Raw genomic sequence first — 27,763 nt, forward strand, 5'->3', positions numbered from 1 at the left:
TTTTATTCCAGTACGTGTTTCAGTCGAGCTTGAAACATATTTTATTTTGCATCCTTCTGATTTCTTAAAGACACTCATTGAATAAAAGAGAAAAATTGGAGAGGAGACGTTCTCAACACAGTTGTTCGGTGCTGGGTAATTCTCAAGTTATCCCTGCCGCTAGTGTCATACCCCTGGACACCCCCGTAGAGAATCAAATTACACCTCGATATGGAGTACACGGAAACGTGTATAATGTAGTGACAATGAAAAGTCAGAATTTCTAAGCTCCTACAGATAAATGTACCTTTACGCTGTTGTTTTTTAATGATTACAACTCTTTTTATTAGTCTAAAGACTGTAATTTGCTCTGTGCACTAACCCCACAGTTTTATTCTGTATGAGAGATGAACATGAATTTGCCGAAAATAGGCCGACGTTAAAATTGTTGACGACCATCACTAACATAATTTTTGTTACTCTTGCGCAATTGATGTTCTAGCTACATATAGTCAGAAGTTAACATTTTTGATGGGTCAAAACAAAATTAGTGAAATTAATACTAATTATAAGGCAAAGAAAGTATTTTATTTTGTAAATATTTTTAGACGGTTTTAAATTTCAAGTTATTAAATAAACTTATATTTACAGTGACCTAAGCACTTCACCAAATTGTTCAAGAGGTCAAACTGGACGAAAAATGTTTTATAATGTTTAGTCAATCTTGACTTCGTTTGACGTGTAGATACGAAAATATAGTTTTTTACATACAATTAATTTTATTTTTAATACGGGTTTACCGCATTTTGTTGAAACTTGGCACAAATATTATAAACATCCACACCTCTCATTGGTCAAAAGCAAAATATTTGTTTAAATCTTATGTGTATTTTCAAAATGGCGGTAATTAAAAAAAAACGGTTGGTTTTCAAGTTATTTAGGTTTTAATATTTTAAATGACCGCCATTTTGGAAATACACATAAGATTTTAAAAAAATATTTTTTTTACAAGTGAAATTATTGAAATAAAATGTACTTGTATGTAAAAAACAAAATATCTAAGGTAAACGAAGCTAGATAGGACTATACATTATAAGACATTTTTCGTTCATTGTTTGATCTTAGAACAATTTGGTGATGTTTGAATTTTGGGACACCACAGCTATTTATAAACTAAGGACTAAACTTTAGCATGGGTTTATATCAATATTTTTGTCATGTTTAACTCATGGTTACAAGCTCTTAATCTGTACTGAAATGCGCAGGGTCTGATATTAACATTATTTGAAATTGGGCGTTGTTAAACACTTGATTAAGCACTTGAAATGTTACCAGTGGGGTTATTGTCAACAAAACTGACATAAAAATAACAGTTTGAAAGTTGGAGAAATCGTAGCCATATTGAAATAAAATGCACAACTTATGTTACAGAGATAGAAGCTGTTAGGAATAATCTACAGATGAGCAGCGCTGAATCTACTTGAAATGGAAAAAAATGAAAAACGCATAAAAATAAAAGGATCTTTCCGGTCATTGATTAAGATTGTCAGAGGTATCCATCAACAGAAACTTTCCGTTTCGATTCACCACACTAAAACCTCTGCCAGAGATCTGTACACTACGTATCAAGCATCAAAATAATCAAAAATACAATCACCGTGCAGGACCTGGATGACGAAGATCTTCGGGTAGGAATCATCTGATATCCTTAAAAGTGCATCAGCATAACATCTAGTTGTACTCCCAGGCTAAACACAAAATAAATTTGAAGTTTTAAAAGTTTAATGTTACTTCATTAAAATACATATGGGTGTGTCAGTGCTTTTCAAGGCGTTTATTTAGAGTTTATTTTTTGTATTACATTGTATTTACAAGTGTAACAGAATTAATCCCATCATGATCTATGGTTACGTGTTACAAAAGTAACGCAGGTCTCGTGAAACTATTACAAAACAAATTCAAATATCTCCTGGATGACCTTCGTCCATGTCAACATCACAAAATCTTGCAAATATAGGTTTTTATAAGATGATTGAAATAAAAGTAAAACTCTGGTTTATATCTTTTTAGAAATTTTTTATTAAGATAAAATAATTGATATTTAAAAATGAAAATTGTATACTCTATTAGACGTTGGAGCTGTAGACTTTGGCTGACTCTGAACTTTCAAGATTTGGACCTCATAGATTGATTTCAAAATTAATAACTGTACCAAGGATGATCGAAATCACAGTGTTATCAAGTCGGCGAACTTATTAAATGTCTACTGAAGTTCATTCAGCTTCATATTGCATATTTAAATGTTATGAAAACACATCACCACTCGAGCCTACATTCCATTGCTAATGTTATGGAATAATGAGGCGTACTACATGAGTTTCATTATTATATGACCCGTGTCTGGCTAAGCGCTAGCGAAGTCTATTCCTCGTATGGCTGGAAAATTGCATTTCTATCAGTCTACTATCTCGATAACAAACTGACCTATAGAATTTAAATTTTCCCATGAAGCTTTATTTCTATATAAATAACATGAAGTTCGATAATAGTGCGTCTCACTCCATGGGAATTGACTGAGCGCTAGCGAAAGTTTGTAAATTGGTCTTGTGGGTAACCCCAAGATATCCAAAGATAGATTGGGAGATTAAATCAATTTGTAAACAAACTGAGCATAACCGTATGCCACTTTAACATGTGCCTTAGTAATTAATACTAGTCTGATGAAATAAGCTGTAGACTTGAAGTTGTCATGAAACCTCAGCGAGGCCTGTTACGTGACTTACGGGGTGTATACATAAATCAATGATGTTTCAATTGGTATGCAAGATACTGTAAGTTTGTTGCGTAATCTGTGATGTAGATGCCATTTTCAACTTTTGTTTGTCTAGTAGTGGATGTTGTTTTGAGATCCGTGCCCTGAGAATAGGGGTTTTGAGATTAACTATTGATGTTATACTTATACTTCACTTTCTCTTACAATCTTCTGTAATATGAATAACTCAAGTGAGTTCTTGAGATGCATAAATTAAGAGATGTTTTGTTATAACACCATGATAAGTTATAGTTCCTATGTTAAACTTGGAATAAGGTGGGTTCACTTAAGATATTTCTGCTTCTGGCGAGTTGATTACTTCATTGTTTAATGTTTATCTTGACTGGATATCTAAGGGTCCATTAAACCTAAACAGAGCTTATAAATCTTGCCTTTCCTCCTTCGTGGGCAACACCGTCCTGGGCAGTCTGGCGGTCTTCACGCTCAATCGAGCAGGCGCCAGCCGCTGTAATTTAAGAGAAGCTGATCAGTTAAATCTGTGTTAAAAGTTACAAATTGTAAATATTAGTTATTCAAATTACTGGCCCAATATAACGCCTTTAAGAATTTCGTAATGATAGTAATGTAGAATCTTTTAAACTCAAAAATGAAAGTTAAGATACAAATTAAAAATATTCCAATATTTAATTGGAAAAAGTACACTTCTGAATGTATTGCATAAGAATTCGATGTTATTCGCATCACACAGTTCTGAGCTGTTGCAGTTTGGTTGAAATGCGCAAAAACCGGTAATTTTTTCGTTCTTACCGACATAAAACATGGAAGTCATTGTTAGTTAGTAAATGATTTTCATTATGTCTAAACGCCGAAATAAACTAACTATTATTTTCATTTAACCCTCGTTATTTTAGCTTTGCTATTTATGTTGTTGTTAATATTCAAACTTGAGTATTTATATGTTTTAATACGCCAGTAGTCGTTAACTCGCTAGGTTTAACCGTTCCATATTGGTTAAAAAGTAAATAATTTTGTTTTATTAGTTTTTTGTTACTTATTTATGACAACAGAGAAGAATTACTTAATATCTGTGGAGAAAATATTTAGGAATGTCATCTGCTTTATTTAAAAATACTATCTCCCGATTCATTTTGTCTTCATTATCAGTTGCTTTGCTCCAAGAATGCACGTTGTAATGGCAATACTGTATTTGAACTTTCAACATAGAGGTGTATTAGTTTACTTAACAACATCTTAGTGTCATGACTTATTTTTGGTTATGGAACCTTTGGATATGGACATGTTTCGAAGTTCTTTCCTCTAATATCTCAACTCAACAAAATTAACCGTATTTGTGGTACAAAGTAGATACTGTGTTAACCTTCTGGTAATTTATTAAATAATAAAATACTGTTTTATTATTAACTAGCCTAAACTCGCGGCTCCGCTCGCGTGGCAGTAGAGAGGGCTACATCAATCAAGCATCGAAAAGAAATACTAATTTTATTATACGTTTTTCCAATTAATTTATTGCTCTACTAATACATCGTAGCATATCATAAAATCTATTATAAAAGTTTTTTTGTTTATTTTAATGCGTTTTGGTAAACAACGTTATTAGTTGTATTATTTGGAGCATAAATTTGACATTTGTGACACGTTGTAAATGTCAAAAAATGTTTGTTTACATAGAAACGTCAAAAATATTTATGTTTACTTAGTTACTGTCAAAAATAACAACAATTTTTTGTCGCATTATATATGTTTACAAAGAACAGCTGATTAAAAATTTGAAAAGACTCTTTCACTTAATAACATATGTTTGCTGCAATGCATTTCTTACGGGTATTTCTGTAACCAGTGGGGCGGAATCCTGAATCGGGAAAGGGATAAAAAGTATCCTATAACCTTCTACAGATCAAGACGAACAAATTAAAAAAAAAATTAGGCGAATCCGTCCAGCCGTTTGTGAGTGATGCTGTTACACACGAACAGTTTTCATTTTTATATATATAGATTAAATTAATACTGATTTCTCTATTTTTCGGTTGGGGAAGGAGATTGAAAGTAAATATATTTTGCTAATGATGGATCTTATATACTTTCGAATTTAAAATATTAGAATTCAAAAATTTGAGTATAAATAGATTATTTTAAAACATTGATCTTGACAAAACCGATACATTAGTAGCAGAATGTGCATGTCCTGAAATACTAATAATTTTGTTTTTAGCCATATTTTCACTCTTCTAGGCCAGCCACTAGATCATTATAAGGCCTTGAGATTATTTCTTAAACTATTTGGTACCATTGTTTTCTTTGAACCTACTTTAAATTAAATTACGTATAGCTTTTATATATTATTTTTTATGAAAATAAATTAAGATACATTTTAAACGTTTGGCCGTTAAAGAGTCTTACGGCCATGTAGACTCAAACTAACTGCGCACAATTAGTTTGCTCATGTTATAGTTTTCAGAATATAATTTAATTGTTCTAACACATTATTCATTAAAAAGTTTTGTTTTTTAAGGTTAATGTTTATTTATAAGAAGCTGTGTATCATATATCAGATTGTGGAAATGTATTTTATATTTTAATACAAGGTTTTAGAATAAGATATACTAATTCTCTTACAAATATTCATTGTGGTCTAATATTATTTAATGGAAATTTGAAACACTGCCTTATTAAGGCAGGAAATTGTTTAATATTCTTAATGCATTGTTTGCTACAAGTGCTAGTACAAGCCAGACCATGAGTATTGTGTGGCTTCTATGAAGGTGCGTGAAAAATGTCTACAGCACATTTCACTCTCGAAATATTTTGTGGATAAACAAACAGACCCTCATAAAGACAGAAGATATATTTTTTACAGGACAGTTCTCATGGAAAACATTTACCATCTTCTAACTCAATATTGTCAATTTAGAATTGAAGTTTCATGTAAATTTAAAGTATACATAAAACACGCATAAAGTATAAAGTGTACACATAAAACATATTCCAGAAATCCTCCGGGTAAATTAATGTTTTAAAAACTTGTTTATTTTCAAATGCCCCATCAAATTCAGAATACGATTTTGATATCCGGAAAATTCAGTTCAAAATTCTGTTTGGCCACTTCAGTTCCTGGTGTTTTGGCTGATGATCAACCAATTTTATGGGTTCTAGATGAAATATAAGTGAAAGAACAATGCTTTCAAAAGTTTCAATAAAATAATACTTAAAAGAATTATATTGCAAGTAGTGTTAACAGGAGTATTAGACTGATTTTTATAATATAACTATAATAATAAAGTCTTTGTATTAATTAGTTGATTTAATGTCATTTAATCTAAAATATTAGTATTACAAATTTTACAGAAAAAATTTGTTGAAGCTTACACTATTTTTTATTTAATGATATATCTGTCAATTTAGTTCGGTGTGTTTGTGCAGTGGGTAGATTGAGTATATAGAAGTAGTATTGAGAAGAGTCCTATATAGTTCAAAATAATGATATAATATGAAAATGTAACGAAATATTAAAAGAATTCAATGTCCACATCAGTTTAAGGTAGCAGTAAAAATGCTCAGTTATCCGTGTGGGCCTAGGGACAAGCAGGACCAGTTCAAAACAGTTATACTTGGACTTGTTCTGATCCTGTCAAGACGCGATAGTTATTGGTTCTAGGTACTAAAAAAGCAAACAGCTGTAGTTTATTAAATTTATAGGTAAAATACAGGAAACATAATCCTTCCATGATTGGTAATGTTCCGTATTTTTTTGTTCACTTAGGTAGGACGCTGAGAAATATATCATTGCCCTTAATCCTCCAAGGATCTTTGAGCTTGCTATATCTCTCTAATATCTCCTTGGTAGAAGGTGAGAATAGCTCTGTTCCGGTTTCTTCCAGTTAAAGCGGGTAGGTGATAATACATATTTATGTTTGGGCCAACACTAATCTAAGGGAACTTCTCACACTCCACTAGTCATCCCCTGGAGTAAACTTGTTTACCACTCAACTCCTTTAACCCAATGTTCCGAAATTTATGGTTAGAGATGTGCCGCTCTTGGAAATCCATAGTGTTACCTAGATGAGAGAGACACACAATATTTTGCTGTACTCAATGTAGAATAATCCGGGTGGTATTAATTAACCAGTCCTATAGTTATATGGCTCTTAGATATTTCATTTTCCATTTATATTTTATATTTGATATTCTTCAATATACGTTTTAGCAAAAAACAACAGTTTTAGAGTTACCCGTATATTGGCATTGACTAGTAGAATGCGTTTATTGATCTTGAAATTCATTACATTTTTTATTATAACTTTTAATAAGTTAAAAAATAGAAAAGGGTCCTGTTATAGTCTCTTTAAGGTTTTTTTTATTTTTAGTTTTGAGAATTAAGAATCTAAGCGGTCTCTTGGAATCTCAGACTATGAGTACATCCACCCTCCCACTATCGTTATACACAGGCTGGGTTGGAAGGAGGGTCAAGTCTGGCTGGGTTTATACCTTCTAGTTAAACCCACACCGGGCACAGCAAAAACCGACGTGATTCTTAAATCTAAGAAACCTTATATATGTCGACGAGCAGCACGTCACTAACCACAAATGTCGAGATTCTGGAGTGCAATGGTAGATCGATAGGTCTAATCTATTGCGGGAGATGACTGTTGGAGTTGTTTGAACTCCCTAAGTCAATGGCTGTTGCTATCATTGACCAAGGCCGTGCCACCCCCAGCCTGCCTTGACTGGAGAGGGTTTTAGGACTAAGCAAGTAGAGTTTCTTAGTTTCTTGTCGTAAGAGGAAAAAGCTGGTCCTAAACTGTCCCATCGGGGACTACAACTATGGTGACACTTGAATTAAATTATCATATTGAACACCATGGTGCTTTAATTTTGTGCATTACACATTGGATGAGACTTTATGAGATAATGGTTGGTTTATGGTAAAAGTTTTCATATAATGAGGGATAAAGCAAGCTCAAATCTAAAATGAATGATAATCTCTTTGAAGTAATCCAGTGCCAGGTATAAAAAATTGTATGTCATATTTTAGATAAAGCAAAGATAGTTTTGTAATAGCTTACGATATCTTTGTAAAATCTATTATCAAAGCGTTTAAAATATTTAGGGAACCCTTCCAAGTGTTCCCAACAACTACAAATTAAGATTTTAACTGGTTATCCAATATAAACACTCGAATCAGGGAATAAGGCGTTAGAATGTGTTATCCAAGTGATGAGTGGTCTTCTTTTTATGAGTAGTTAGGTAGCTGCGAAGATTACAGCAGTTGGAAATACACGCTAACAATTTTGTCCACAAATAATCAATATAGGATTCATCCAAAAATTATAATTTACGGAGTTCTTGAAAAGAACGTGTGTGCCTAATAGTCTCCACAGGCCTTAGCAGTTTCAGACTTATATTACGGATGATCAGATCAATTACGATTAGGAAGTTCCTTACTACTCAAATGGTTAGAATAATATTAACACCAACTACAATTACCAACTATTAGTATTTTGTTCTCTTTCCTACCTCTTGTAGGTATCGTGAACTAAAAGTTGGGGATTGTTGGAATGCTGCCGTAGAATTGTATGTGGAACGACAGAATATTTCTACACAAATAACTAAACGGGTATACATGGTATACTGCTATTCATCATTCCATGCAATGGAAATTCTCATTGAGCTCAAAACGTGTTTGAACTTGTGCCTACGTGTTTGATAGACTGAAGTGAACATGTTTTCAAAGAAACACGTTTCGACCTAGACTCTACGTGCATTAAAATAAACTTAAGTAAATGACATTCTTTATAACACTGAAGCCAATTTGATACATACAAAAATGTATACATTTGTGTACAACAGATTCCACGTTGTGGTCGCTGTGAGCCTCTCTAGTTCAAAGATCATAGTTAAATTTGCTTTAATATCTCACCTATTTTTAAAAGGGTCATACCATTGATTAAACTTTATAGATCCCTACGATTTCAAAAGTAAATTAAATGAAAATAGGCTAAGTGGTCTTTGATTTCATAGGCGTTTACCGATGTCTCTAGGATAAATCTTTTCCATAAAATATCTTTAGCAGTTTAGTTAAAATCTAAATATCTTTTAAGCGTTTAGACTGGTTATATACAAAATATTTTGGAACGTTGACTTCATGACTATCTAGTCCAAAGTATCTCAAAATTGAGCTTGTTTTTTTTATTTGTGGAACGTTCTTTAATATTTTCATCAAGAGCCATGAGGATGAAACTGTGATTATGTATTGGTTGAAATTTGTTTAAGAAAATACACTATTGATAGATTATACCGGAAAGTTATGTAATAATTGAGGCTTTTGTAATTAATTGAATAAAATATAAATTAAATTGTCTTTAAGCGTAAAAATAATTTGAAAATCCAAAATATATTCATTGCGACACAATGCAACATTTTCGATTATTTTGCCCCTTTGTAACAGAAGTAGTTAAAATAATTATATCAAATAAAACCATGTCACTGAATAGTGAGTTAAAGGACGTTGAAGTTTCATGATTCATGAAGGTAATTTTAATAGTATACCCCACACCCTTATTAAAGTCATTATATTAAAAACCTCAAATAGTTCAACAATAGGAGTAAATAATGTGTTTCCATAGAAACATAATTTTAATTTCTTTATAAGTAATCTGTGATTCCGAAGAGTACTATACGGATGAAAAATGCTGTAAAGTAAAAAATACTATGCATCCAACTCATTTTGTTCCTACGCAGTGTTTGTACTTCCTCTCGACAACTTACTAAATGGTCTTAGGAAAAATAAGGTATGACACTTTATTAAAGTAATAGGTTATTTAATCCGATATTCTTAAGTAGTTTTCTAGCCTTAAACTACGTTAAATAAATTATAAAAAACACGATTCCAGGACATGTGGGTGTATACATTTTGTTAATCTAAAAGAAGATAAAGAACTTTGGAAAACTTTGAAGAAAGGACAAATAGATGAATGAATTGTATAACTATACAATTTAAAAGTAAAAATAAAACAAAGGAATTTTGCAATGTCTCTTTATGGTTTCACTAGATCTCTTAGAACCTCAGACTGCACCATCTAGTCTATAGCTACATCGTGCTTTCTAGAGACTCGTGCCCTAAGAGCTTTACATAGGTAATGAGAATTCGTGGCATAAAAACATAAGCACGTGAAAATCCAAGGGTTTCGTAAAGCTCTTAAGGCTTTCAGCCTTTGTAAACTTTCGTTCTTTATGATTTAATACCATGTTAAAGTCTCGGCCATGGGTTTTCAGAGTGCTGAGAACTCGGACGCTTTCTTCATCTAAAAAGCTTCTGGTCTGGTCTGAAATAAGATCAAGTCTTTATAAACTCAATTTATAGATGTTGCTTATTATCAATTTGAAATAAAAAAGTTGTAATATTAATACCACTAATCATAAAGTGTGGTGGGTACGGCTGTTATCGCGAGATAACCGAACCACGTAAAATAGAGTGTGGCTGTTGTCTGAATGAGTGATGAATGATCTTATCCCAGTAATCAGCCAACTTGCCGGCCAGTGTTGGTGTTCGGAAGTCACATTTAAGCCGTTGTTCACCAGGTTAGGTGTTTCAGAGAGTGTGTTCATATCCCTAACTCCGCCTGGTAAAATGAGGCATTATTTACATTTATGTCTAAAATATATAAATATCCTCTTACCTTTTGAAACTAGGAGGCTGAGGATATTTTATGCTTATGCAGATTTCTGGTTTGAAAACTATGCCTTTTTTTAGACTCTACTCCTGATTTCTGGGAGATCTCAGTTTATAAAAATTTCTAGTATATGAAATGTATGGGAATCTCGTAGATTCTAAATATTTTCAGTCAGTTAAACTCTCGAAGTTACATAATTCGGGTTTAGCTTCTGGCCTTTGGAAGCTTTTCGATTATGCTTCTAGCTTATTTTTGCGACAAGAGTTCTCGGTTTTTGCCAGAACCCACCCTTTAAAGACATTCATTACATGTGAATTTGTGGCCGCTTGAAGCATGCTGCCTGTTGCATGTTGGGCTGCTTAAGTGGATTGTAAATAAGGTACTGTGATACTTTATGCTGGGAAAAGTTCACGGGCAATAAGCGTGTTTATAAATGACATTGATAGAAATAATATTATTATCAAATTTATAAGGAAATATAATCTAAACCGGCTACATATTTGTATGATCTGATATTAAATAATTAATTTCAATATTAGAACAACCTGCTGCTTGTACTTGACGAAACCAGGCTCTTTACACAAACACACACATGCGCGCCCACACACACACACAAACACACAAACACACAGGTGTTTGTTTCCGCGGGGATACAGAGGCCAGAGAAAGAGGAGGTTTTTATTCGGTATTGACATCTAAGTCCGACATACCCAAACCAAACGACTGGTCCTGCAGGATACGTAAAAGTATTTTTCCTTAACCTCTATAAAAAAAAAAAAAAACACACACACACACACACACACACACACACCGAACGAGTCCATCACGGCGGGCGTCGAGACATTACCAGACAGGGGTAGTAAAGTCAGATACGAATTCTCCAATCGGAAAGGTTAACTAGACAAGTAACTGTTCCACGGATTCAGACGTACAGCCTTTAAAGGCTTTGCACTGCCTTATTGATAATACGGCCGCTGAAATTTTCTAGAATCTGGCAAATAATTGGCATCTGAAAGTTCCCACCGGTTAAGACTGGATGCTTGGATCCATACTGGTTTACTGCCTTGCCGTTAAACTTTATGTGGTCAAACGTCATCCATACTATCAGTGACTAAAACAGTATATATCTCGAAATTGCTTTTACACATTTGAGAGTAAAGTGTTTGGAAAGGCTTACATATACTTTCATTATGAAAAGTAAAAAGGTAAAGTTTGTCAGAGAATATCTATGATAGTGGCGATTAACATTAGTTTCATATAAATTCATGGTAATTTTGATGATAGATTCATATAGATTTCTAGAAAGATTTTTTGCACACAGCCTTTATACATTTGAGTCATAGTTAAAATATGTCATTATTAATATTTTTTTTAGATAATAAATAAATAAATTTGAAAATGATACATACAGCTGCTAGGATTTCGTTACATAGTGTAAATGTATCAAGAAAATAACTGAATATAATAGATATTGGCATGTTTAATAGTTTATTATTAGTTTTCGAGTAAAAATATGTAGATGGAAGGTTCGCTGTATAAATTAATTTGTTATTATATATCTAAAATATATTCATTATTCTTTGGTACATAACATCTTTAAATAATGGAAGTAATGTTGAACCGAAAAAGAATGAAAATGTAATATTGAACAAAAATAAATAGAAAGAAACATTAAAAATTGCAATATCATATTTAAGTAAAAAGTTGCATTGGAACATTTATTACAATAAAAGATAAGTATATTACTTTAATTAAGAAAAGATTTTATATAATTTTAATCAAAACGTTTTATTATCATTACTGTTATGAGTATTATTTATGTTTTCCCTAATATTGCAGGAAGGCGAAGAAAACCTCATATTGCACAATATATTAATCATTTATTAATATATATTATTCAAACATATTTAGTACGGTAATAGTCTCTTACAGGTATACATTTATAACTTTAGGTGAAAACTATGTTATCTATTTCCTTATATCTTACTCTGTTACAGATGTACCTTGAATAAAGCTAATCGAATAATATTGTTTCTAAATTAACATTTTCAATGTGCTACATAACATTACAAAGAGTCGTACTTATCCTGTTGCAGATGAAAAACCTGTATATTAATAATAATATAGTTTTATAAGGAATGGTAATGATGATCATAAACAAAGGAATGTATATGAGAGATAAATCGAAAGAAAGACAGCATGGATTACAAAATTATATTTGAGCAAAAATTTGCTTTTCAACATAAATTACGAAAAAAAGATAAGTATATTATTTTAATTAAGAAAATGAATTAATGTAATTTAATCAAAACGTGTTATTATAATTAACCGTTACAAGTATTATATATGTTTTTTTTATGTTTTTACTAATAATGCAGGAAGGAGAAGAAAAACTCTGTTACAGTTTATTTATCATTTTTTGAGTATAATTTAATACATATTTAGTACGGTAATAGTCTGTTACAGGCAAACATTTATAACTTTAGGTGAAAACAATGTTATCTATTTCATTATATCTTACTCTGTTACAGATGTACCTTGAACAAAACTAATTGAATAATATTGTTTCTAAACTAACACTTTAAATAAATAAAAGTGGAAAAAGCTTAGATGAATTTGATGAAAATTGAAGGCTACGAAAAAAATACATAAAAATATATTAAGAAAACACTTAAGTAAAATGGAGATAAATCGAAAGAGAGACATTATGAATCACAATAATATACTTAGGTAACAAATTGCATTTGAACGTTTACCACCACTTAAAGGTAAGTAGTAGTTTAATTTAATTAAGACATGGTTTTACATAATTCTAATCAAAATGTTTAGTAGTAATTTAGATTAATAAGATATACTTTCTAGAAAAACCTTATTGAGGAAAACATTATTTATCATATTTTACAATGTGCTACATCACATTACAAAGAGTCGTATTTATTCTGTTGCAGATGAAAAACCTGAAAATTAACAATAATATAGTCTTATAGCGAATGGTAATGATTATCATAAACAAAGGAATGTATATGAGAGATAAATCGAAAGAAAGAAAGAATGGTTTACAAAGTTATATTAGAGCAAAAAGTTGCATTTCAAAATTTATTACGAAAAAAAGATAAGTATATTACTTTAATTAAGAAAAAGAATTAATGTAATTTAAACAAAACGTTTTATTATTATTACTGTTACGAGTATTATTTATGTTTTTACTAATATTGCAGGAAGGCGAAGAAAAACTCATGGTACAGTTTATTTATCATTTTTTGAATATATTAATGTTAACACATATTTAGTACGGTAATAGTCTGTTACAGGCAAAAATTTATAACTTTAGGTGAAAACTATGTTATCTATTTCCTTATATCTTACTCTGTTACAGATGTACGTTGAACAAAACTAATTGAATAACACTTTAAATGAATAAAAGTGGAAAAAGCTTAGATGACTTTGATGGAAATAAAAAGCTAGGATACAAATACATAAAAATATATTAAGAAAACAGGTAAGTAAAATGGAGATAAATCGATAGAGAGACATTAGGAATCACAATAATATACTCCATTAACAAATTGCATTTGAACATTTACCAACACATAAAAGTAAGTAATAGTTTAATTTAATTAAAATATGGTTTTACATAATTCCAATCAAAATTTTTAGTACTACTTTCGATTAATAAGATATACTTTGTAGGAAAACCTTATTGAGGGACACATTATTAATCATATTTTTCGATGTGCTACATAACATTACAAAGAGTCGTATTTATCCTGTTGCAGATGAAATACCTGAACATTAAGAGTACTATAGTCTTATAGCGAATGGTAATGATGATCACATACAAAGATATGTATATAACAGATAAATCGAAAGAAAGAAAGCAAGGTCTACAAAATTAAATTCGAGCAAAAAGTTGCATTTCAACGTAAATTCCAAAAAAAAAGATAAGTATATTACTTTAATGAAGAAAAAGAATTAATGTAAATTAATCAAAACGTGTTATTATCGTTACTGTTACGTGTATTATATATTAATAAATATTTAGCACGGTAATAGTCTGTTACAGGCAAGCATTTATAATTTTAGGTGAAAACTATGTTATCTATTTCATTATATCTTACTCTGTTACAGATGTACCTTGAATAAAGCTAATCGAATAATATCGTTTCAAAATTAACATTTTCAATTTGCTACATAACATTACAAAGAGTCGTACTTATCCTGTTGCAGATGAAAAACCTGTATATAAATAATAATATAGTTTTATAAGGAATAGTAATGATGATCATAAACAAAAGGAATGTATATGAGAGATAAATCGAAAGAAAGACAGCATGGATTACAAAATTATATTTGAGCAAAAATTTGCTTTTCAACATGAATTACGAAAAAAAGATAAGTATATTATTTTAATTAAGAAAATGAATTAATGTAATTTAATCAAAACGTGTTATTATAATTACCGTTACAAGTATTATATATGTTTTTTATATGTTTTTACTAATAATGCAGGAAGGAGAAGAAAAACTCTGTTACAGTTTATTTATCATTTTTTGAGTATAATTTAATACATATTTAGTACGGTAATAGTCTGTTACAGGCAAGCATTTATAACTTTAGGTGAAAACAATGTTATCTATTTCATTATATCTTACTGTGTTACAGATGTACCTTGAACAAAACTAATTGAATAACACTTTAAATAAATAAAAGTGGAAAAAGCTTAGATGACTTTGATGGAAATTGAAGGCTACGATAAAAATACATAAAAATATATTAAGAAAACACTTAAGTAAAATGGAGATAAATTGAAAGAGAGACATAAGGAATTACAATTATATACTTAGGTAACAAATTGTATTTCAACGTTTACCAACACTTAAAGGTAAGTAGTAGTTTAATTTAATTAAGACATGGTTTTACATAATTCTAATCAAAATGTTTAGTAGTAATTTAGATTAATAAGATATACTTTCTAGGAAAACCTTATTGAGGAAAACATTATTTATCATATTTTTCAATGTGCTACATAACATTACAAAGAGTCGTATTTATCCTGTTGCAGATGAAAAACCTGAAAATTAACAATAATATAGTCTTATAGCGAATGGTAATGATGATCATAAACAAAGGAATGTATATGAGAGATAAATCGAAAGAAAGACAGCATGGATTACAAAATTATATTTGAGCAAAAATTTGCTTTTCAACATGAATTACGAAAAAAAGATAAGTATATTATTTTAATTAAGAAAATGAATTAATGTAATTTAATCAAAACGTGTTATTATAATTACCGTTACAAGTATTATATATGTTTTTTATATGTTTTTACTAATAATGCAGGAAGGAGAAGAAAAACTCTGTTACAGTTTATTTATCATTTTTTGAGTATAATTTAATACATATTTAGTACGGTAATAGTCTGTTACAGGCAAGCATTTATAACTTTAGGTGAAAACAATGTTATCTATTTCATTATATCTTACTGTGTTACAGATGTACCTTGAACAAAACTAATTGAATAACACTTTAAATGAATAAAAGTGGAAAAAGCTTAGATGACTTTGATGGAAATTGAAAGCTACGATACAAATACATAAAAATATATTAAGAAAACAGGTAAGTAAAATGGAGATAAATCGAAAGAGAGACATTAGGAATCACAATAATATACTTAGGTAACAAATTGCATTTGAACATTTACCAACACATAAAGGTAAGTAATAGTTTAATTTAATTAAAACATGGTTTTACATAATTCCAATCAAAATGTTTAGTAGTACTTTAGATTAATAAGATATACTTTGTAGGAAAACCTTATTGAGGAAAACATTATTAATCATATTTTTCGATGTGCTACATAACATTACAAAGAGTCGTATTTATCCTGTTGCAGATGAAAAACCTGAACATTAACAGTAATATAGTCTTATAGCGAATGGTAATGATGATCATAAACAAAGGAATGTATATGAGAGATAAATCGAAAGAAAGACAGCATGGTCTACAAAATTATATTCGAGCAAAAAGTTGCATTTCAACGTAAATTACGAAAAAAAAGATAAGTATATTATTACTTTAATTAAGAAAAAGAATTAATGTAATTTAAACAAAACGTTTTATTATTATTACTGTTACGAGTATTATTTATGTTTTTACTAATATTGCAGGAAGGCGAAGAAATAACTCATGGTACAGTTTATTTACCATTTTTTGAGTTTAATTTTAACACATATTTAGTACGGTAATAGTCTGTTACAGGCAAGCATTTATAATTTTAGGTGAAAACTATGTTATCTATTTCATTATATCTTACTCTGTTACAGATGTACCTTGAATAAAGCTAATCGAATAATATTGTTTCAAAATTAACATTTTCAATTTGCTACATAACATTACAAAGAGTCGTACTTATCCTGTTGCAGATGAAAAACCTGTATATTAATAATAATATAGTTTTATAAGGAATAGTAATGATGATCATAAACAAAGGAATGTATATGAGAGATAAATCGAAAGAAAGACAGCATGGATTACAAAATTATATTTGAGCAAAAATTTGCTTTTCAACATGAATTACGAAAAAAAGATAAGTATATTATTTTAATTAAGAAAATGAATTAATGTAATTTAATCAAAACGTGTTATTATAATTACCGTTACAAGTATTATATATGTTTTTTATATGTTTTTACTAATAATGCAGGAAGGAGAAGAAAAACTCTGTTACAGTTTATTTATCATTTTTTGAGTATAATTTAATACATATTTAGTACGGTAATAGTCTGTTACAGGCAAGCATTTATAACTTTAGGTGAAAACAATGTTATCTATTTCATTATATCTTACTGTGTTACAGATGTACCTTGAACAAAACTAATTGAATAACACTTTAAATAAATAAAAGTGGAAAAAGCTTAGATGAATTTGATGGAAATTGAAGGCTACGATAAAAATACATAAAAATATATTAAGAAAACACTTAAGTAAAATGGAGATAAATTGAAAGAGAGACATAAGGAATTACAATAATATACTTAGGTAACAAATTGTATTTAAACGTTTACCACCACTTAAAGGTAAGTAGTAGTTTAATTTAATTAAGACATGGTTTTACATAATTCTAATCAAAATGTTAGTAGTAATTTAGATTAATAAGATATACTTTCTAGGAAAACCTTATTGAGGAAAACATTATTTATCATATTTTTCAATGTGCTACATAACATTACAAAGAGTCGTATTTATCCTGTTGCAGATGAAAAACCTGAAAATTAACAATAATATAGTCTTATAGCGAATGGTAATGATTATCATAAACAAAGGAATGTATATGAGAGATATATCGAAAGAAAGAAAGAATGGATTACAAAATTATATTAGAGCAAAAAGTTGCATTTCAAAATTTATTACGAAAAAAAGATAAGTATATTACTTTAATTAAGAAAAAGAATTAATGTAATTTAAACAAAACGTATTATTATTATTACTGTTACGAGTATTATTTATGTTTTTACTAATATTGCAGGAAGGCGAAGAAAAACTCATGTTACAGTTTTATTTATCATTTTTTGAGTTTAATTTTAATACATATTTAGTACGGTAATACAGTAGTCTGTTACAGGCAAAAATTTATAACTTTAGGTGAAAACTATGTTATCTATTTCCTTATATCTTACTCTGTTACAGATGTACCTTGAACAAAACTAATTGAATAACACTTTAAATGAATAAAAGTGGAAAAAGCTTAGATGACTTTGATGGAAATAAAAAGCTAGGATACAAATACATAAAAATATATTAAGAAAACAGGTAAGTAAAATGGAGATAAATCGATAGAGAGACATTAGGAATCACAATAATATACTCCATTAACAAATTGCATTTGAACATTTACCAACACATAAAGGTAAGTAATAGTTTAATTTAATTAAAATATGGTTTTACATAATTCCAATCAAAATTTTTAGTAGTACTTTCGATTAATAAGATATACTTTGTAGGAAAACCTTATTGAGGGACACATTATTAATCATATTTTTCGATGTGCTACATAACATTACAAAGAGTCGTATTTATCCTGTTGCAGATGAAATACCTGAACATTAAGAGTACTATAGTCTTATAGCGAATGGTAATGATGATCACATACAAAGATATGTATATAACAGATAAATTAAAAGAAAGAAAGCAAGGTCTACAAAATTAAATTCGAGCAAAAAGTTGCATTTCAACGTAAATTCCAAAAAAAAAGATAAGTATATTACTTTAATGAAGAAAAAGAATTAATGTAAATTAATCAAAACGTGTTATTATCGTTACTGTTACGAGTATTATATATTAATAAATATTTAGCACGGTAATAGTCTGTTACAGGCAAGCATTTATAATTTTAGGTGAAAACTATGTTATCTATTTCATTATATCTTACTCTGTTACAGATGTACCTTGAATAAAGCTAATCGAATAATATTGTTTCAAAATTAACATTTTTCATTTGCTACATAACATTACAAAGAGTCGTACTTATCCTGTTGCAGATGAAAAACCTGTATATAAATAATAATATAGTTTTATAAGGAATAGTAATGATGATCATAAACAAAGGAATGTATATGAGAGATAAATCGAAAGAAAGACAGCATGGATTACAAAATTATATTTGAGCAAAAATTTGCTTTTCAACATGAATTACGAAAAAAAGATAAGTATATTATTTTAATTAAGAAAATGAATTAATGTAATTTAATCAAAACGTGTTATTATAATTACCGTTACAAGTATTATATATGTTTTTTATATGTTTTTACTAATAATGCAGGAAGGAGAAGAAAAACTCTGTTACAGTTTATTTATCATTTTTTGAGTATAATTTAATACATATTTAGTACGGTAATAGTCTGTTACAGGCAAGCATTTATAACTTTAGGTGAAAACAATGTTATCTATTTCATTATATCTTACTGTGTTACAGATGTACCTTGAACAAAACTAATTGAATAACACTTTAAATAAATAAAAGTGGAAAAAGCTTAGATGAATTTGATGGAAATTGAAGGCTACGAAAAAAATACATAAAAATATATTAAGAAAACACTTAAGTAAAATGGAGATAAATTGAAAGAGAGACATAAGGAATTACAATAATATACTTAGGTAACAAATTGTATTTAAACGTTTACCACCACTTAAAGGTAAGTAGTAGTTTAATTTAATTAAGACATGGTTTTACATAATTCTAATCGAAATGTTTAGTAGTAATTTAGATTAATAAGATATACTTTCTAGGAAAACCTTATTGAGGAAAACATTATTTATCATATTTTTCAATGTGCTACATCACATTACAAAGAGTCGTATTTATTCTGTTGCAGATGAAAAACCTGAAAATTAACAATAATATAGTCTTATAGCGAATGGTAATGATTATCATAAACAAAGGAATGTATATGAGAGATATATCGAAAGAAAGAAAGAATGGTTTACAAAGTTATATTAGAGCAAAAAGTTGCATTTCAAAATTTATTACGAAAAAAAGATAAGTATATTACTTTAATTAAGAAAAAGAATTAATGTAATTTAAACAAAACGTATTATTATTATTACTGTTACGAGTATTATTTATGTTTTTACTAATATTGCAGGAAGGCGAAGAAAAACTCATGGTACAGTTTATTTATCATTTTTTGAGTTTAATGTTAACACATATTTAGTACGGTAATAGTCTGTTACAGGCAAAAATTTATAACTTTAGGTGAAAACTATGTTATCTATTTCCTTATATCTTACTCTGTTACAGATGTACGTTGAAAAAAACTAATTGAATAACACTTTAAATGAATAAAAGTGGAAAAAGCTTAGATGACTTTGATGGAAATAAAAAGCTAGGATACAAATACATAAAAATATATTAAGAAAACAGGTAAGTAAAATGGAGATAAATCGATAGAGAGACATTAGGAATCACAATAATATACTCCATTAACAAATTGCATTTGAACATTTACCAACACATAAAGGTAAGTAATAGTTTAATTTAATTAAAATATGGTTTTACATAATTCCAATCAAAATTTTTAGTACTACTTTCGATTAATAAGATATACTTTGTAGGAAAACCTTATTGAGGGACACATTATTAATCATATTTTTCGATGTGCTACATAACATTACAAAGAGTCGTATTTATCCTGTTGCAGATGAAATACCTGAACATTAAGAGTACTATAGTCTTATAGCGAATGGTAATGATGATCACATACAAAGATATGTATATAACAGATAAATCGAAAGAAAGAAAGCAAGGTCTACAAATTATATTTGAGCAAAAAGTTTGCATTTCAACGTAAATTACGAAAAAAAGATAAGTATATTACTTTAATTAAGAAAAAGAATTAATGTAATTTAAACAAAACGTATTATTATTATTACTGTTACGAGTATTATTTATGTTTTTACTAATATTGCAGGAAGGCGAAGAAAAACTCATGGTACAGTTTATTTATCATTTTTTGAGTTTAATGTTTAATACATATTTAGTACGGTAATAGTCTGTTACAGGCAAACATTTATAACTTTAGGTGAAAACTATGTTATCTATTTCCTTATATCTTACTCTGTTACAGATGTACCTTGAAAAAAACTAATTGAATAACACTTTAAATGAATAAAAGTGGAAAAAGCTTAGATGACTTTGATGGAAATTAAAAGCTAGGATACAAATACATAAAAATATATTAAGAAAACAGGTAAGTAAAATGGAGATAAATCGAAAGACAGACATTAGGAATCACAATCATATACTAGTTAACAAATTGCATTTGAACATTTACCACACATAAAAGGTAAGTAATAGTTTAATTAATTAAGAATATGGTTTTACATAATTCCAATCAAAATTTTTAGTACTACTTTCGAATTAATAAGATAAACTTTGTAGGAAAAACCTTATTGAGGGACACATTATTCATCATATTTTTCGATGTGCTACATAACATTACAAAGAGTCGTATTTATCCTGTTGCAGATGAAATACCTGAACATTAACAGTAATATAGTCTTATAGCGAATGGTAATGATGATCACATACAAAGATATGTATATAACAGATAAATCGAAAGAAAGAAAGCAAGGTCTACAAAATTAAATTCGAGCAAAAAGTTGCATTTCAACGTAAATTCCAAAAAAAAGATAAGTATATTACTTTAATGAAGAAAAAGAATTAATGTAAATTAATCAAAACGTGTTATTATCGTTACTGTTACGTGTATTATATATTAATAAATATTTAGCACGGTAATAGTCTGTTACAGGCAAGCATTTATAATTTTAGGTGAACTCTATGTTATCTATTTCATTATATCTTACTCTGTTACAGATGTACCTTGAATAAAGCTAATCGAATAATATCGTTTCAAAATTAACATTTTCATTTGCTACATAACATTACAAAGAGTCGTACTTATCCTGTTGCAGATGAAAAACCTGTATATAAATAATAATATAGTTATATAAGGAATAGTGATGACGATCATAAACAAAGGAATGTATATGAGAGATAAATCGAAAGAAAGACAGCATGGATTACAAAATTATATTTGAGCGAAAATTTGCTTTTCAACATGAATTACGAAAAAAAGATAAGTATATTATTTTAATTAAGAAAATGAATTAATGTAATTTAATCAAAACGTGTTATTATAATTACCTTTACAATTATTATATATGTTTTTTATATGTTTTTACTAATAATGCAGGAAGGAGGTAAGTAATAGTTTAATTTAATTAAAATATGGTTTTACATAATTCCAATCAAAATTTTTAGTAGTACTTTCGATTAATAAGATATACTTTGTAGGAAAACCTTATTGAGGGACACATTATTAATCATATTTTTCGATGTGCTACATAACATTACAAAGAGTCGTATTTATCCTGTTGCAGATGAAATACCTGAACATTAAGAGTACTATAGTCTTATAGCGAATGGTAATGATGATCACATACAAAGATATGTATATAACAGATAAATCGAAAGAAAGACAGCAAGGTCTACAAAATTAAATTCGATCAAAAAGTTGCATTTCAACGTAAATTACAAAAAAAAAGATAAGTATATTACTTTAATGAAGAAAAAGAATTAATATAAATTAATCAAAACGTGTTATTATCGTTACTGTTACTAGTATTATATATTAATAAATATTTAGCACGGTAATAGTCTGTTACAGGCAAGCATTTATAATTTTAGGTGAATAATGTTATCTATTTCATTATATCTTACTCTGTTACAGATGTACCTTGAATAAAGCTAATCGAATAATATTGAATACACTTTAAATGAATAAAAGTGGAAAAACCTTAGATGACTTTAATGGAAATTGAAGGCTACGAAATAATACATAAAAATATATTGAGAGAACAGGTAAGTAAAATGGAGATAAATCGAAAGACAGACATTATGAATCACAATCATATAATTAGTTAACAAATTACATTTGAACATTTACCTACCACATAAAGGTAAGTTGTAGTTTAATTCAATTAAGACATAGTTTTTACATAATTCCAATGAAAATGTTTACTAGTGCTTTAGATTAATAAGATATACTTTCTAGGAAAAGCTTATTGAGAAAAACATTATTCATTATATTTTTAATGTGCTACATAACATTACAAAGAGTCGTACTTATCCTGTTGCAGATGAAAAACCTGTATATAAATAATAATATAGTTATATAAGGAATAGTAATGATGATCAGAAACAAAGGAATGTATATGAGAGATAAATCGAAAGAAAGACAGCATGGATTACAAAATTATATTTGAGCAAAAATTTGCTTTTCAACATGAATTACGAAAAAAGATAAGTATATTATTTTAATTAAGAAAATGAATTAATGTAATTTAATCAAAACGTATTATTATAATTACCGTTACAAGTATTATATATGTTTTTTATATGTTTTATAAATAATGCAGGAAGGAGAAGAAAAACTCTGTTACAGTTTATTTATCATTTTTTGAGCATAATTTAATACATATTTAGTACGGTAATAGTCTGTTACAGGCAAGCATTTATAACTGTAGGTGAAAACAATGTTATCTATTTCATTATATCTTACTGTGTTACAGATGTACCTTGAACAAAACTAATTGAATAACACTTTAAATGAATAAAAGTGGAAAAAGCTTAGATGACTTTGATGGAAATAAAAAGCTAGGATACAAATACATAAAAATATATTAAGAAAACAGGTAAGTAAAATGGAGATAAATCGATAGAGAGACATTAGGAATCACAATAATATACTCCATTAACAAATTGCATTTGAACATTTACCAACACATAAAGGTAAGTAATAGTTTAATTTAATTAAAATATGGTTTTACATAATTCCAATCAAAATTTTTAGTAGTACTTTCGATTAATAAGATATACTTTGTAGGAAAACCTTATTAAGGGACACATTATTAATCATATTTTTCGATGTGCTACATAACATTACAAAGAGTCGTATTTATCCTGTTGCAGATAATAAACCTGAACATTAAGAGTACTATAGTCTTATAGCGAATGGTAATGATGATCACATACAAAGATATGTATATAACAGATAAAATCGAAAGAAAGACAGCAAGGTCTACAAAATTAAATTCGAGCAAAAAGTTGCATTTCAACGTAAATTACAAAAAAAGATAAGTATATTACTTTAATGAAGAAAAAGAATTAATGTAAATTAATCAAAACGTATTATTATCGTTACTGTTACGAGTATTATATATTAATAAATATTTAGCACGGTAATAGTCTGTTACAGGCAAGCATTTATAATTTTAGGTGAAAACTATGTTATCTATTGCATTATATCTTACTCTGTTTCAGATGTACCTTGAATAAAGCTAATCAAATAATATTGTTTCAATATTAACATTTTCAATTTGCTACATAACATTACAAAGAGTCGTACTTATCCTGTTGCAGATGAAAAACCTGTATATTAATAATAATATAGTTTTTTAAGGAATAATAATGATAATCATAAACAAAGGAATGTATATGAGAGGTAAATCGGAAGAAAGACAGCATGGATTACAAAATTATATTTGAGCAAAAATTTGCTTTTCAACATGAATTATGAAAAAAAGATAAGTATATTATTTTAATTAAGAAAATGAATTAATGTAATTTAATCAAAACGTGTTATTATAATTACCGTTACAAGTATTATATATGTTTTTTTTATGTTTTTACTAATAATGCAGGAAGGAGAAGAAAAACTCTGTTACAGTTTATTTATCATTTTTTGAGTATAATTTAATACATATTTAGTACGGTAATAGTCTGTTACAGGCAAGCATTTATAACTTTGGGTGAAAACAATGTTATCTATTTCATTATATCTTACTGTGTTACAGATGTACCTTGAACAAAACTAATTGAATAACACTTTAAATAAATAAAAGTGGAAAAAGCTTAGATGAATTTGACGGAAATTGAAGGCTACGAGAAAAATACATAAAAATATATTAAGAAAACACTTAAGTAAAATGGAGATAAATTGAAAGAGAGACATAAGGAATTACAATAATATACTTAGGTAACAAATTGTATTTAAACGTTTACCACCACTTAAAGGTAAGTAGTAGTTTAATTTAATTAAGACATGGTTTTACATAATTCTAATCGAAATATTTAGTATTAATTTAGATTAATAAGATATACTTTCTAGGAAAACCTTATTGAGGAAAACATTATTTATCATATTTTACAATGTGCTACATCACATTACAAAGAGTCGTATTTATTCTGTTGCAGATGAAAAACCTGAAAATTAACAATAATATAGTCTTATAGCGAATGGTAATGATTATCATAAACAAAGGAATGTATATGACAGATATATCGAAAGAAAGAAAGAATGGTTTACAAAGTTATATTAGAGCAAAAAGTTGCATTTCAAAATTTATTACGAAGAAAAGATAAGTATATTACTTTAATTAAGAAAAAGAATTAATGTAATTTAAACAAAACGTATTATTATTATTACTGTTACGAGTATTATTTATGTTTTTACTAATACTGCAGGAAGGCGAAGAAAAACTCATGGTACAGATTATTTATCATTTTTTGAGTTTAATGTTAACACATATTTAGTACGGTAATACAGTAGTCTGTTAGAGGCAAAAATTTATAACTTTAGGTGAAAACTATGTTATCTATTTCCTTACATCTTACTCTGTTACAGATGTGCGTTGAAAAAAACTAATTGAATAACACTTTAAATGAATAAAAGTGGAAAAAGCTTAGATGACTTTGATGGAAATAAAAAGCTAGGATACAAATACATAAAAATATATTAAGAAAACAGGTAAGTAAAATGGAGATAAATCGATAGAGAGACATTAGGAATCACAATAATATACTCCATTAACAAATTGCATTTGAACATTTACCAACACATAAAAGTAAGTAATAGTTTAATTTAATTAAAATATGGTTTTACATAATTCCAATCAAAATTTTTAGTACTACTTTCGATTAATGAGATATACTTTGTAGGAAAACCTTATTGAGGGACACATTATTAATCATATTTTTCGATGTGCTACATAACATTACAAAGAGTCGTATTTATCCTGTTGCAGATGAAATACCTGAACATTAAGAGTACTATAGTCTTATAGCGAATGGTAATGATGATCACATACAAAGATATGTATATAACAGATAAATCGAAAGAAAGAAAGCAAGGTCTACAAAATTAAATTCGAGCAAAAAGTTGCATTTCAACGTAAATTCCAAAAAAAAGATAAGTATATTACTTTAATGAAGAAAAAGAATTAATGTAAATTAATCAAAACGTGTTATTATCGTTACTGTTACTAGCATTATATATTAATAAATATTTAGCACGGTAATAGTCTGTTACAGGCAAGCATTTATAATTTTAGGTGAATAATGTTATCTATTTCATTATATCTTACTCTGTTACAGATGTACCTTGAATAAAGCTAATCGAATAATATCGTTTCAAAATTAACATTTTCATTTGCTACATAACATTACAAAGAGTCGTATTTATCCTGTTGCAGATGAAATACCTGAACATTAAGAGTACTATAGTCTTATAGCGAATGGTAATGATGATCACATACAAAGATATGTATATAACAGATAAATCAAAAGAAAGAAAGCAAAGTCTACAAAATTAAATTCGATCAAAAAAGTTGCATTTCAACGTAAATTCCAAAAAAAAGATAAGTATATTACTTTAATGAAGAAAAAGAATTAATGTAAATTAATCAAAACGTGTTATTATCGTTACTGTTACGTGTATTATATATTAATAAATATTTAGCACGGTAATACAGTAGTCTGTTACAGGCAAGCATTTATAATTTTAGGTGAAAACTATGTTATCTATTTCATTATATCTTACTCTGTTACAGATGTACCTTGAATAAAGCTAATCGAATAATATCGTTTCAAAATTAACATTTTCATTTGCTACATAACATTACAAAGAGTCGTACTTATCCTGTTGCAGATGAAAAACCTGTATATAAATAATAATATAGTTATATAAGGAATAGTGATGACGATCATAAACAAAGGAATGTATATGAGAGATAAATCGAAAGAAAGACAGCATGGATTACAAAATTATATTTGAGCGAAAATTTGCTTTTCAACATGAATTACGAAAAAAAGATAAGTATATTATTTTAATTAAGAAAATGAATTAATGTAATTTAATCAAAACGTGTTATTATAATTACCTTTACAATTATTATATATGTTTTTTATATGTTTTTACTAATAATGCAGGAAGGAGGTAAGTAATAGTTTAATTTAATTAAAATATGGTTTTACATAATTCCAATCAAAATTTTTAGTAGTACTTTCGATTAATAAGATATACTTTGTAGGAAAACCTTATTGAGGGACACATTATTAATCATATTTTTCGATGTGCTACATAACATTACAAAGAGTCGTATTTATCCTGTTGCAGATGAAATACCTGAACATTAAGAGTACTATAGTCTTATAGCGAATGGTAATGATGATCACATACAAAGATATGTATATAACAGATAAATCGAAAGAAAGACAGCAAGGTCTACAAAATTAAATTCGATCAAAAAGTTGCATTTCAACGTAAATTCCAAAAAAAAGATAAGTATATTACTTTAATGAAGAAAAAGAATTAATGTAAATTAATCAAAACGTGTTATTATCGTTACTGTTACGTGTATTATATATTAATAAATATTTAGCACGGTAATAGTCTGTTACAGGCAAGCATTTATAATTTTA

The 27,763-nt window shown here is 28.1% G+C and overlaps 3 long non-coding RNA genes across 3 annotated transcripts in view; 2 read left to right on the plus strand and 1 right to left on the minus strand.

Moving 5' to 3' along the window:
• Positions 1-2,034: 2,034 nt before the first annotated feature.
• LOC124364550 overlaps positions 2,035-27,763 on the minus strand; it is a 35,736-nt gene continuing 10,007 nt past the window's right edge. The window contains exon 2 of the long non-coding RNA XR_006922630.1: positions 2,035-3,257. This is a non-coding gene — a long non-coding RNA (uncharacterized LOC124364550). The remainder of the gene's footprint in view (positions 3,258-27,763) is intronic.
• Positions 16,689-18,615, plus strand: LOC124364548. Its single transcript, XR_006922628.1, has 3 exons — positions 16,689-17,519; positions 18,130-18,349; positions 18,530-18,615. It is a non-coding gene; the product is annotated as an uncharacterized LOC124364548 (long non-coding RNA).
• Positions 18,694-20,736, plus strand: LOC124364549. Its single transcript, XR_006922629.1, has 3 exons — positions 18,694-19,634; positions 20,240-20,459; positions 20,640-20,736. It is a non-coding gene; the product is annotated as an uncharacterized LOC124364549 (long non-coding RNA).

Source organism: Homalodisca vitripennis, chromosome 6, assembly GCF_021130785.1.
Source record: "Homalodisca vitripennis isolate AUS2020 chromosome 6, UT_GWSS_2.1, whole genome shotgun sequence".
Lineage (NCBI taxonomy): Eukaryota > Metazoa > Arthropoda > Insecta > Hemiptera > Cicadellidae > Homalodisca > Homalodisca vitripennis.